This window comes from Mercenaria mercenaria, chromosome 2, assembly GCF_021730395.1.
Source record: "Mercenaria mercenaria strain notata chromosome 2, MADL_Memer_1, whole genome shotgun sequence".
Taxonomy (NCBI): Eukaryota; Metazoa; Mollusca; class Bivalvia; order Venerida; family Veneridae; genus Mercenaria; species Mercenaria mercenaria.
Genome location: NC_069362.1, coordinates 83,447,099 through 83,461,937, shown reverse-complemented (window position 1 = coordinate 83,461,937; position 14,839 = coordinate 83,447,099).

The window sequence follows — 14,839 nt, the reverse complement described above, 5'->3', positions numbered from 1 at the left end:
CTTGATCGGGTTTTTGCGCATTACTGCGGGAAGGATTTCCCCACTCGGCCGAACGCTTTTTACTAGTTCGGGGGCCGCTGGAATTCCACCACCACCGTAGCCTTTTTTTACATTCGGGGGCCGCGGAGGTGTTTTTCATGCGGGTGTTCATTGTGTTTTTCCCACCGTGCGGGGGGAATTCAACTAATCAGTTAACTTGGGTTGAATTCTAATAAGACAAATGAATCCCCCCCGTACAATTAAAAAACAAAAAAATTTTTTTTACATAAGTGGCTATCAAGGGGTAGTAGCTTTTAGGAATTAAACTGAAGTCAGCTGACTTAGGGTTGTGATTTTTAATAAGACAAATGAATCCTTTACATTAATAAAAAAAAAAAAATATTCTTTTACAGTGAATGTATATTTTAAGGGGAGGTGACATTCTAGGGAAAAAACTGGTCACAACAATTTATGTATTTAAAAAGACAAAAATCCTTTACCTATAAAATTTTAAATATTTTTTTACAGGGAAATGTACCTTGAATAGGTGCATTCTTAGAATTCTACTAATTGTTAACTTAGGGTTGAAATATATTAACAAGAAAATGAATCCTTGACATTTTTTTAAATAACAAATTTCTGCTTTATAACATTTTAAATTTAAAAATAATTCTTTTTCAGTGGAGTGGACCTTAAGGGTAGGGACAAATTTTTTTGGCTGACTTCAAATCCTTCCTTCGTGTGCCAAAAAACACCTCCACCGGCCCCTGCCTTTTTCATTCGGCCCGCGGGGAACCCACATCGGGCCTAGCCTTTGTACAGTTCGGGCCCCGGGGGAAACCCTTGAGGGGGTTTTTTCGCATTTCTCGGCAAGGGGGTTCCTCCCTCGGGCCGAGCGTTTTGTACAGTTCGGGGGCCGCGAGGAATTCCACCCCGACCCCTACGGTTTTTTTTCTAGTTCGGCGCCGCGGGGTGTTTCTTCATGCGGAGTTTTTTTGTTTATCGCACCGGGGGCGGGGGGAAACAAAAAATCAGTTAACTTTTGCTTTTAATGTACAAAAAACAAATGAAACCTGGGATCAAATTTAAATAAAAAAAAAAATATTTTTTTACATGAAAGTGGCTATTCGTGTAGGGGGCAGTTGTTTTGGAATAAAGAAGTCACTTTGGCTTGAGTATTAATAAACAATAACCTTTTTAAATTTGATAAAAAAAAAAAAAAAATTCTTTTTCAGAATTTATTTAAGGGTAGGTGAGCAGTTCTTGAATTTAAAATGATCACAACTTAGCTTGTGATTTTTAATAAGACAAATGAATCCCTTTACCATAAATTATAAATTTCTTTTACTAATGGTACCTTGAAGGTGTAAGGGGAGCATTCTTAGGAATTTTACGAATTAGTTAACTTTCTTGAAAAATATTAAAAAAAAATAATCCTGAAGTTTTTTTAAGTGAACAATTACTGCGTTATAAAATTATTAAAAATTTTTTTAATAATTCTTTTACATGGAGTGGGACCTTTAAGGTGTAGGGGAGCAATTTTGGTCTGACTTCGAATTCCCTTTCCCTCGTGCCAAGAAACACCCCCACTGGGCCGAGCCCTTTTGTACTATTCGGGGGGCCGCGGTGGAACTCCTCAGGGAAACCCGGGGCGTTTTTACTATTCGCCCGCGGGGAATCCCCCGATGCGTTTGGCCATTTCGGGGGGGGCAGGGGTTTTCCCCACCGGGGCCCACGCTTTTGTACAGTTTTGCGCCGCGATGGGAAATTCCACCACTCGACCGTAGCGCTTTTGTACTATTCGGGCGCCGCGGTTTTTTTTTTCTGATGTTTATTGTTTATGCCCTCGGTGCGGGGGGGGAATTTAACTGAAAATCAGTTAACTTTTGCTTGTAATGTACTAATAAGAAAAAATGTTTTCCCTTTTATAAAAAAGTTTAAAAAAAAAAATATTTTTTTACAGAATGGCTATTCAAGGTGGGTGGGGTTTTAGGGAAAAAACTGAAGTCGTACTTAGGGTGTGTGTTTAATAAGACAAATGAAAACCTTGACATTTGATAAAAAAAAAAAAATATTCTTTACAGTGAAGTGTAATTTTTGGGTAGGAGCATTCTTAGAATTTAAAATGGGGTCAGCTAACTTAGGGTTGGATGTATTAATAAAACAAATAAACCTTGTCCTATAAATTAAAAAAATTCTTAATAGGGTTTTCCTAAGTGTAGGGAGCATTCTTAAATCTACTGAAGTTAGTTAACTAGGGTTGAAATAATTAACAAGAAAATGAATCCTTTACAGTTTTTAAAAACATTATGCTGTTTAACAGTATTAAATTAATGAATAATTCTTTTACGTGGGGTGGGACCTTGAAGGGTAGGGGACAATTTTTTGTCACTCAAATTTCCTTTCCATTCGTGTGCGGCAAAAACACCCCACCGGACCGACGCGTTTTGGTACTAGTTCGGCGCCGCGGGGGAACTCCATCTCGACCCCTACGCGTTTTTTTACTAGTTCGGCGCCGCGGGGGAATCCCTTGATGCGGTTTGTGCGCATACGTCGGGAAGGGGTTTCCCCCCACCTAGCGCGTTTTTTACTATTTCGGGGGCGCCCATGGAATTCCACCCTCACCTAGCGCGTTTTGTACTAGTTTTTGGGCCCGCTGGGGTTTCTTTTGGATTTTCATTTTGTTTTTTGCGCACCTGCGGGGAGAATTCAACTAATCATTAACTTTGGGTTTAATACTAATAACAAATGAATCCTGTACAATTTAAACAAAAAAAAATTTTTTTTAGTAAATGGGCTATTTAAGGGTAGGACAGTTTTTTGGATTAAAAAGTCACGACTTACTTGTGTTTAAAAACAAAGAACCTTTTTATCATTGATAAAAAAAAAAAAATATCTTTTACTGAAGTGGAATTTTTTAAGGGGGTTTGGTGAGCAGTTTCTTTGGAATTAAACTGGATCAGCTACTTAGGCTTGTGATTATTAAAAAACAAAGATCCTTGACCTATAAATTAATAAATTTCTTTTACAGTAAGTACCTGAAAGTTAGGACATTCTTAGGATTCATGAAGTTGTTACTTTCGAAATATTTACAAAGAAATGAATCCTTACAGTTTTTAAGTGAACAATACGCTGTTATAACATTATTAAATTAAAGAAAAATTCTTTTCATGGAGGGACCTTAAGGGTAGGGGGCAATTTTTTGGGGCTCTTCAGAATTTTTTTCCATTCCTTGGGGCGAAACACCCCACTCGGGCCGACGGTTTTTTACTTTTCGGGGCCCCCCCTGGAAATTTCCCCACACCAGCCGTTTGTACTATTCGGGCGCCGCGAGGAACCCTTGATCGGTTTGGCATTACGGGGCGCAAGATGTTCCCCCACTCGCCGTAGCGCTTTTACTATTCGGGCGCCCCGATGGGAAATTCCACCACTCACCGTACCTTTTTTTTACATTCGGGGCCCGGGGGTGTTTTTTTCTCATTTTCATTGGTTTAGCACTCGGGCGGGGGGGAATTCAACTGAATCATTAACTTAGGGGTTTAATGTACTAATAAGACAAATGAATCCTTGTATCAATTAAGTAAACAAAAAAAATTTTTTAAAAGGAAGGGTTTTATCAAGGTAGTGAGCATTTTAGGAATTAAACTGAATCACTACTTTTGGCTTTGAGATTAAAAGACAATGAACCTTTTTTCATTAATAAAAAAAAAAAAAATATTTTTTACTTTAAAATATTTAAGGTAGGGGGACATTCTTTGAATTAACATCACTAACTTTGCTTTGATTTTTAAAAACAAATGAAACCCTTTTACCTATAAAGTTAATAAATATCTTTTAAGTGAAGTGGGACCTGAAGGTTTTGGAGCATTCTTAAATTCTACTGAAGTTTTGTTAAATTTTGGTTAAATATATTTAAAAAAGAAAAAACCTTGACAGTTTGTAAGGAAAAATACTGTGTTTTTAACATTTAAATTATGAAAAATTTTTTTACAGTGGGGTGGGACCTGAAGGGGGTTTTGCAATTTTTTTTTCACTTCAAATTCCTTCCATTCTGGCGGCAAGAAACACCTCCCTCGACCGAGCGCTTTTGTCTATTCGGGGGGCCGCGGGGGAACTCCCCAGTCGGGCCGTACCTTTTGTACTTCGGCGCCCGAGGATTTCCTTGTTTGGCGGTTTGTCCCGCATTACGGTGGGGCCCAAGGGGGATTTTCCCCCACTGGGGCCCTTTAGCGCGTTTTGAAATTTGTTCGGGCGCCGCGATGGAATTCCCCCACTGGGGACCGTAGTGGGGTTTTGTACTAGTTCGGGCCCCCCGCGGAGGTTTTCCAAGGGGAAATTTCATTTGTTTATGCGCACTCGGGCGGGGAGGAATTCAACTGAAGTCAGTTAACTTAGGCTTTTTTAATTTTACTAATAAGACAAATGAACCCTTTGTATAAATTTAAAGTAAAACAAAAAATATTTTTTACAATGAAGTGGTATAGCAAAGTGAAGGTGGGCAGTTTTTGGGAAATTTAAAAACCTGAAACCCTTTGCTTAGGTTTGGGATGTATTAATAAACAAATGAACCCTTGTATCAGTTAGAAAAAGGGGAAATATTCTTTTACAGTGAAGGGAATAAAAAAGGGGTTTGTAGGTGGGGCCTTCTTAAAAATTTAAACCTGGGTAAATTACTTAGGCTTTGATGTTTTTAATAAGACAAATGGACCCCTTGTACTAAAAAAGGTTAAAAAATTTTTAAAACATTCTTTTACGGGGGAAGGGGTTCCTTAAAAGGTGTGGGTTAAGCAAGTTCTTCCCGTGGAAATAAGCGGGGGGTAAACCCGGGTTTGGTTTTTCCCGGGGCGTCAAATTTGGTGAAAAAAAAACCCCTGTTTATTACTTTACGTGTCTTTAACCAGGCTACTTTAGCAGGCCCAACGTCAAAACTGCCGGGAAAAAAAGGAGGCTAAAATTTTTAACTATTCACAGGCCCTTTTTTCAAAACGGGCCGTTTTTTTGGACTTAAGTGAATTTTTCAACAGACTATAATTCTTCAAAAATGTTCTAAGTTGTTTTTTGAGGGCCTGGTTTTTGAAAGGCGCCCTTTCGCATTTGAAAAATTTTGGCAATAAACCTTTTTCTAAATAATTTAAATAGTCTCTAACTTTCAAAAAGTTTTTTTAATAAATAAAAAAAAAACTTTAAATTTGCCTTTTCATAATCAGATTTTTTATTTTTTTTAAAAAAAAAAAAAAATTTCGGATGAAAAAAAATTTAAATAAAAAAGTTTTGGCAATATGTAAAAAAAAAATTTATTTTACAATTAAGTGCATTATACTATTAGTTTCAAAAACCCAAAATATTATGAAAAAAGTACAAAAAAAAGGGGAACCCTTAAAAAATTTTAATAATATGGTTTTTCACTCTGTTATTTAATAAAGTATACATAAAAAAGGACAAAGTTTTTTAAACCCTATATTCTTTATCTTGGTGCATTTTATTATACAACAAGAGACAGAAACACTCAACTTCTCATTTCACTGCTTGAGTCAAAAAATACAGCTTTCTTTCAAAAATTTAAGTTAACAAGAGCTCCCTAAACAGCACATTTGACTTTTCTCAGTGCCGGGACTTTTAAATTTTGAATTTTTCCCGTTAGAAACTTTAAAAATTTTTCAACTATAAAATTTTCCTATGTAAAAAAGGGCATTACTCTGCTTTTTGCAAAATTAAAATCAAGTTCCCGAATATTTTTTCCCCTGGTGAAGATTTTTGAAAAAAATAATCTTTTAAAAGTTTCAAGCCCAAAAGTTTTTAAAAAGAAAGGATATATTTGCTTTATCAAAAACTTTAACCAAAAAATTCAAATTTTTAAAAGGGGCATAACTCTGTAAAAATTAAATTACTGTACAGAGTTATGGGGAAATTGTTTCCCCGGGTTGAAAAACTTTGATAGAAAATAACTGTTTGAAGTAAAAAGTTTTTAAAACAAAACAGAGATTTTTAATTTTTTTTAAAATTTTTTTGAAGTAAATTTGCTTTGATAGTTACAGAGAATTTTTTGGACTTTATCGAAGATTTATTTTTTTCTTCGAAAAGCCAACCCCAAAAGGACTCACTTTGTAAAAAATTTAGATCAAAATTTAAGGAAAAATTTTGTTTCCCCTGGTTTAGACTTTAAATTTAATAATTTTTCCAATTTTTTTCCAATTAAAACTTTGATAGTAAAAAAGATATTTGACTTCATAAAAAATTTTAAAAAAATGTCGATACAAATCGAGCACAATAGCCCAATTTTTTCTCAGAAACCCGAACTTATAATTAACAGGTTCATTAGCCCACTCTTTTTTTCTTTTTGGGAAAACTGACTGACAAACCCTTTTGGAAAGGGAAATGTTTGTGCTTATATATAAAAAATCCACTTTTGAATTTCCCCAACTTTTTTTACTCTAAGAAAATTCTGTCGGGGTGACGCCCCAAAATTTCCACACAAATTATTAAAATTTTTTACATTTTAATTTTTCCCCTTTGTGCCACAAAAACTCATTTGTAGTCACTTAATGAAAAATTTAACTCTCCCAAAACAGATTTCCCCCCCTCCCAAAACAAACAGCAAAATTTATCCCGTTTTATATTCTTTTGTATGCTGGGCCATACACAAAAAAATCATTTTTTTTTAAACCCTTTTTAGATTTTAAAGAAAGTGCCCATTTGTTGGGGCTCCCCAGAAAAATTTCATACTGCTGCAATTTCCGTTAAATGACAATTTTTTTATTCTTTATACTCCCCAAATTATAACCCCACCTTTTCTAATTTTTTGTTTCTTTTTAGTTTGTAGGGATTTTAAATTCATTTCTTTACAGTTTTTTCCCAATTTTATTTCCCCGGTTTTAATACATTTTTTTTTTAAATTTCTGGTATTTTTGAACAAATAAAATTTTCTGTTTAATTTGGGTTTGTAAATTGATTATGTATTTCTTATCATTTTTAATATTCCCCATTTTTATCTTCAAAAAAAAAAACAACTGTTGTGTACAAGGGGCCAATTTTTCCGGAAAACTATCCGGAAAATTTGTAAAACCCGATGCCTTCCAGTGTCTTGAATTTTTTAAATCAAAAAAGCCAAAAAAGCTTTTTTGCAAATATCAAACAACTTTCAATTCTGCATACTCAATTCCCCTTCACTAAACCAGCCCTTTAAAAAAATATGAATGGTTGGACAAAGACCCAAAAAATTAAAAAGGGGCTTTGTCACAAAAATACCAGCCCATTAAAATAAAAAAAAACCAAATAAAGAAAAAATTTAGCGAACTCTGAGCTTTCCAATATTTCTTTTTCATTTTGAATAGAGCGGGGAAGCCCCTTGAAATGTCTAAAAGAAGGCAAATTTCTTTTCGTTTCTTATCAGCTGAAGCACACTTTTGTTAAAAATAAAGGGTTTTTCCTTTGGGAAAAAACTAAGGTTTTAAACCACAAACAAAGGGAGAATTTTTTGCACACTAGTAAAACACCATGCAGTAATAATTGTTTATTCCGCCCAAATTATTTTTAAAACGGGGGAAAAGGGTTTTAAAACCATGATGCCCTTTAATGCCATGTGAAACATTTTTTTGGATTTTCCCTTTCCCAATTTCCCCCCCCTGTTGATTCATTTCAGCATCATTTTAAAAACTGTTGGGGGGTTTTTGGGGGCCTTTGGGTGATGCTGATCAAAGGGGGAATACGTGTGCATACCTTTTCCACTTTTCGCTTTTTTGGGCCTTGCGGAACTTTTTTCCAGCAGCTGTGTGACCCATTGATTTTTTTTTGGTTACAGATTAAACTACTGGCGGGCCCAAATCCATGTGAAGCACATAAAAAAATCTCCTTGAAATGAAATTTTTCCAACTTTTGGGGGATAAACCCGGATTCCCTTGGCCAAATTGCTTTAAAGAGTCAAGAAAATGGTTTTTAAAAAAGGGAAAAATTATAGGCTTTTGTTACCAAAAACCCAAAATGCTGCCAATATCATATTTTCCTTTTTTTATTCTCATTTTGTATTTGGGGCTCGTTAATGACAAAAAAAAAATTGGGCCCAAAATTTATACATTTCTGCTTTTAAAAAAAGGGGCCCATCCCGTTTTTCCCAAGAATGATAAATTTTCTTGGGTTATTTAAAGGTCCATCCCTTTTCAAAGTAAACTTGTAAAGGGAAACCATCATAACATCTTTATAATATTATTGCTAACACTGCATTCAAATTGTGTTTAATGATTCAAAAAAATTATCTTGAGCCCCCCCCCCCCCAAACAGATTTTTAAATTTTATTAATGTAGGATTTTTTTAAAAAATAATTTCCGGGGCGCAAAAGGGCCAAAAAGGTTTTCCCCATTCTTCATTTAAAACAAAACTACAAATCACTCGGATCAATTGGGAAAAAAACAATGTTTACAAAAAAAATTTTTTTTGTAGTGGGGTTTTTTAAGTTTTTTAAAAACATCTTTATGCATGCAAATAGTTTCAAGTTGTGTCCCAAAAGGAAAATAAAATTTTTAATTAAAAAACTGCTGTTTGCCCCCCCCAAAAAGTTATGTTTAGTGCAAAATAAAGCAAACAGTACATAAAAAGCCCAAGAGTTACATTGGGACCAGGAAAAGAGGTTTATTTTATTTGTCAGTGTTTAAATGTCCCCTCTACTTGAAACATTGGCCCAAAAAGTCGTCTAAAACATCACCGAAATCTTCATCATCATAGTCAATAGATTTGCGCCATTGATACAGAGTCAACATCGTTTTCATTACTGTCCCGGGAAATATCATAGTTTTAAAAGTAAGAAATTTTTAAAACTTTTTTTTTTGAGCTGAAATGTCCTTGGGACTTTACTACAACCCGGCACAGATGTATCAACTTCCCGGGGTTTTCAGGAACGTGTCACATACGAGTTAAAAAACCCCGGTTGTTTTGGGTGAACATTTTATCTTCACTGCTTTGAATGCTCTGTAAAAAAAAATATTTCAATTAATAAACCAAAAAGAAAAATTTTTTCTTGTCTTTAAAGGGAAAATTTTGTCAATATAATATTTAACAAAGCTGTCTAATTTTTTTCCGAAATAAGTACAAGTATAAAAAAAAAGAAAGTATTTTCAAGGGGCCAAAAAGGTTTTCCCGTGTATACAGTTTACACTCACAGTAATCGCGAAGAAAATGGGGATCCTAGAGTTTGGTTATGAGTTTGCTACTTTAAGGGCACACTATATTCACGCTTTAATTTGCTCCCAAAATGATAAAAACTGCAAAAAAAAAAACAAAATTTCTAAAAAATAAAGGGATCTCGGGGTGTTCCCTGGTTTTCCCCCTGGGTAGGGCAAAATGATCCCAGGGGGCCCTACATTTTTTTTTTAAGTGACGGACAAAAAATGGGGGGACCTTTTCGGGTTTAATAAAAGCAGCCACTTAGCGACAGTAGCTTTTTCTTTCCCCCCAGCGTGGCTTTGGGGGGGGTTTTCACGAGCTGCAGGGAAAAACCCTTTGTATTCACATTTTAGGTGAATAAATTTATCCCAAAACTTACTTTAATTTCATTTTGGTTAGTGGTATGAACTGTAAACCCAGCAGCAGGGTCAGAATCAAAAGAGACTCTTGTGAACCGTTTATGGTGCAGCAGGGCCCAAAGTTTTATGCACTGTCATTTTTGTTATATATAAAATATACCTTTATGTCAAAATTTTTTCAAAAATATTTTCACCCGTAATTTTGCAAGAAAAATAATTAAAAAAAATTACAGAGGAAAAAAAAATTATTTAATGTTTTTAAATTTACCATTTTATCTTTAAGGGGGTGATCTTTGTTCTTTGGGAACAGTAGTAAACTGTCATTTTTTTAAGTTATTTTTCCAAAAGACGAATGAATTTTATTGAAAAAAAATTTTTTCAGTTTAAGTTGAAAATACAAAAAATTTTTTTATTGCCCGTAATTTTGGATAAAAAATGAAAAATGTTGTAATCAAAAATGAAATTGATCTTGATTTCAAAATTTTTTATGCATGACAATTGAGGATTAATTTTCATGGAAGTTCGAAAGTTTTATTTCAAAAAAAAATATTTTTTTAATGAATTTTAAAATTTTTACTGTGAAAACTTTGTTTCAATTTTGTAAAAAATTTTAAAATATTTATTACAATATTTTCTATATTATCTCACAAAAAACTATATCAAAATTATGAAAGACCGTAAAGATTAAATTAAAACAAGAAAGAAGGTCTCAAATGTAGGCGTTGCTGGGGTTTTTGTTTAAAATTATTAATGGCTGGGTTGGGGAAAGTTTGTCTTTTTTTGTTGGGTGGGGCTGGTTGGGAGCTCTGATTGGATATTTAATCTAAAATCAACTTCGGTTTCCTTTTGGGTGTTTTCCAGATACAGACAATAATGCTATTTTGAAATTCAAAATTAAAAAAATTTTTTTTCAATGAAAATCATTGTCAAAACAAAACTCTCCATAATCCCTTCTGCCCAAAAAATTTAAAATTTTTATTTAAAAGAATGTTGCCCATATGAAAACAATGTTTTTATTTAGGAAAAATCTGAGTAAATGTCTTGTTTTTTTTTGGGGGGTACACAGTTTTTTGTGTGGGAAAGGGGGGCATTTTCCCAACCCCGTGTTCCCCGGATTTTACCAGTATAAACCCCTTCTTTTAAAGTAACTGCCCCCTTTCACCTGAATCAGCGGTGGGGGGATTATATAATGATTTCCCGGGGCGCAATTTCTTTTAAACAAATAGTCACAAAGAAACGTTCCACCCAAAGGGTCCACTCAAGTCTGTCCCAAACCCCCAATCCCCTAAAAAACCCTCTACCTACTAAGCTAAGGGGCGGCTTATTTTTAGTAAATGGGGATAATACTTTTTCTGAAGAATGAAGATAAAACCCCTTGAGGAAATCCCGTAAACTTAAAAGGGAAAATCAAGGTTATAAGGCCCATTTTTTTTTATATAACAAAAATGACGGCAAAGTCAAATGAGACCCATTAAGGGGTCCCTGTTGCTGCACCCGTGGGCGGTTTTAATTTGACGGGAGACGTTGGGTCGGCCCGCACAGGTTTATGGGATTTTTAACAGTTTTTTGCTCTATTTCTTAAAATTTTTGTCTAGCCAAACCCCTAGAATCAGATTCTACTCCCATAATGGGAATTTAACACTTCCTGCCAGAAAATCAAAAATTATTCTTATTTGTGCAAGGTGAATCGTTATAGCTAATCTAGATGGTCATTTTAACAGCTTTCATATATTCGATCTTGAATTTATGTATTGCCCGTAGACTTACTAAGTCTAATGTTTGGCTGTCAAATCCATATATGGCACAAAATGTGCACCTCTGCACAAGTGTGTCCATTTGTAACCTACTATATACATTTGGTTACTGGGGTTACTTACTATATTGCTTTGGTTACTGTACTCTTTTAGTGTCAGTGCACAGTGTCCATTTACAGACCATTATATTCCTTTGGTTACCAAGGTTACTTACTCTATGACTTTGGTTACTGCAGTATTTGGTTACTGCAATATTGAAGAATGATTTTGTCCTTTTTAGCTCATCTGATTTTTTGAAAAAAAATGATGAGTTATTGTCATCACTTGAGCGGTTGTCGGCGTCGGCGTCGGTGTCGGCGTCGGCGTCTGCGTCGGCGTTGCCTGGTTAAGTTTTATGTTTAGGTCAGCTTTTCTCCTAAACTATCAAAGCTATTGCTTTGAAACTTGGAATACTTGTTCACCATCATAAGCTGACCCTGTATAGCAAGAAACATAACTCCATCTTGCTTTTTGCAAGATTTATGGCCCCTTTTGTACTTAGAAAATATCAGATTTCTTGGTTAAGTTTTATGTTTAGGTCAACTTTTCTCCCAAACTGTCAAAGCTATTGCTTTGAAACTTGGAATACTTGTTCACCATCATAAGCTGACCCTGTACAGCAAGAAACATAACTCCATCTTGCTTTTTGCAAGATTTATTGCCCCTTTTGGACTTAGAAAATCAGTTTTCTTGGTTAAGTTTTATGTTTAGGTCAGCTTTTATCCTAAACTATCAAAGCTATTGCTTTAAAACTTGCAACACTTGTTCACCATCATAAGTTGACCCTGTACAGTAAGAAACATAACTCCATCCTGCTTTTTGCAAGATTTATGGCCCCTTTTGGACTTAGAAAATATCAGATTTCTTGGTAAAGTTTTATGTTTAGGTCAACTTTTTCTCTTAAACTATCAAAGCTATTGCTTTGAAACTTGCAACACTTGTTCACCATCATAAGCTGACCCTGTACAGCAAGCAGCGTAACTCCATCCTGATTTTTGCAATAATTATTGCCCCTTTTGGACTTAGAAAATCATTTTCTTGGTTGAGTATTATGTTAAAGTCAACTTTTCTCATAAACTATCAAAGCTATTGCTTTAAAACTTGCAACAGTCTTTCACCATCATAAGTGGACACTGTACATCAAGAAACATAACTCTATTCTGCTTTTTGCAAGAATGATGGCCCTTTTTAGACTTAGAAAATCATGGGTAGGACAATATTTCTATTACACAAAAAAAATCAGATGAGCGTCAGCACCCGCAAGGCGGTGCTCTTGTTTCATTTAGGAGGAATGAGTTTATACAACTATTTTATGCTTGATCACATGGCATTCTTATTTTATGCTTTACTCGCGCGGCATTCTTATTCAAGATGTTGTTGCATAAACATGCGGATGAAGTTTTCGAGGAAGTTGAGGTGTTGTTACTGAAAATTTCAAGGTAAGTCACATAAATTTTAATTTAGTTGTTAAAGGTATTAATTAATTAATAATTATTATTGCAAAAGACTCCACTGAATGTTTTGACTTTTACACCCCCCCCCCCCCCCCCCCCCCTCCACCGTCGTTGTATTTTTGCCGCATTTACACTGCTTGGACGTTTTCTTTGGTGCATATTTCACTAGTTCATTCTTATTTTATGCTTTACTCGCGCGGCATTCTTATTCAAGATGTTGTTGCATAAACATGCGGATGAAGTTTACGAGGAAGTTGGGGTGTAGTTACTGTAAATTTCAAGGTAAGTCACATAAATTTTAATTTAGTTGTTAAAGGTATTAATTAATTAATAATCATTATTGCAAAAGACTCCACTGAATGTTTTGACTTTTACACACCCCCCCCCCCCCCCCCCCCCCCCTACCGTCGTCGTATTTTTGCCGCATTTACACTGCTTGGACGTTTTCTTCGGTGCATATTTCACTAGTTTAAAAGAATCTTAGTAAGGTGAGTGGCTTTCTGTTATTTCTGTTATACTTTTCTTGCTTCCCTAATATTATGACTGAAAATTAAGAATCAATTGACATTGCCTGAGTGAATTTATATATAGGAATTCTTCAAAGACTTGTAATTTTCTCCAAACAGAAATTTCTTTTGAACCTGTGCTTTTGTATACTAACTAATTAGTAGATCCTAATTAATTACATAAGTAATTACATAATCTTATGTCATATTGCCCTTATCAGTCAGAACATTGTGATTTATGGATCTTTGATCTGCAGCTGCACTGCCTAAGGGCGGACTTTGGTGCTTTATGACTGATTGGTCCTAGCTAACAGCCAATCAAAATAGACTACAGCATCAAAATTTATGTGAGATAACTGCATCTTATCATTAAATGATAATTTACTGTTTCAGTCAGAACTGTTTTTCTTTTGCTTGTTTTAAACTTATATTTTAAGAACTGGGTAACAAGTGTGAGTTTTACTGGCATGAGTTAGAAATATACAGTCAACATCTTTTAAGGTATGTACATGTTACCATTAATTAATTTGTGATAACCATTCGGTCATCATCTGATTATTCAAATAGGAATATTAAAAGTATAACAGGATACTCTTTTGGGTAGATAATGATGAATTCGTATTAATTAAAGTATCTTTAATGTGTATTTTTTAAGGGTGAGGAGCATCACTATTATACATTTCCTGATTATTATATTGTTCTGGCATCTTTCTAGACATTTAATTATGATACATTTAGAGTGCGTATTAATGGATTTCATGACAACATTTAATTGAATCTATTATAAATATTATAATGTTTTAGATTATTTTTAGGTTTAAAGTAACTACTACTATACTGAAAAAAAAGCTAACCTGCCATTTATAATTTTGATAATACCATAAAAATTACAGATAGTATTTTTTTTGTAATTGAGAACACAATATGGTTTCAAATTTTTGACAAAATCAGACAATGACATTATTATTTAATTTAATTAATATCATATAACATTTAACCTGTTTCTAGTAAATTATCAAAATCTACACATCTATTCTTATTGATTGTATTCATCCATTTTCTTTGAAAAACACTTTTATGAGGATTTTTGCAAGATTTCATAGTTAAAGGAATCCAATTTAATACATCTTTGTGTGTTCTGAAATTTTGGCATGTTATTAACAACAAGTTGATGTAAATGTAAGTATGATTTTACAAACACTTTAGGCAAATTATGGAACTGACTTTAATCACTACAAATCCAGAAAGTTGATATGTTTAAATTACGTAAAGAAGAATTATGAACACAATCAATTGGTTATTAATACGATATTTACAAAATATGAAAACAAGTGCTAGTTTTAGTATAAGTTTAGTAGATGAATGCCCTAATGTGTGAACATACGGTGCTTCACATCTGACCTAGACTCCTATATGTACTAATGTCATCAATGACATCCTGTTTTTATTTTTATAACAAGCTGTATATATTAGGTCTGCTCTTACTCTGTATTATTTTGCCAAAGCATTTTTGTGGAATAGAAGACATCATTATTATACGACTTGATAATCTACAAATTATAATTATGCCTTATTGGTGATACTTTCAGTTATAA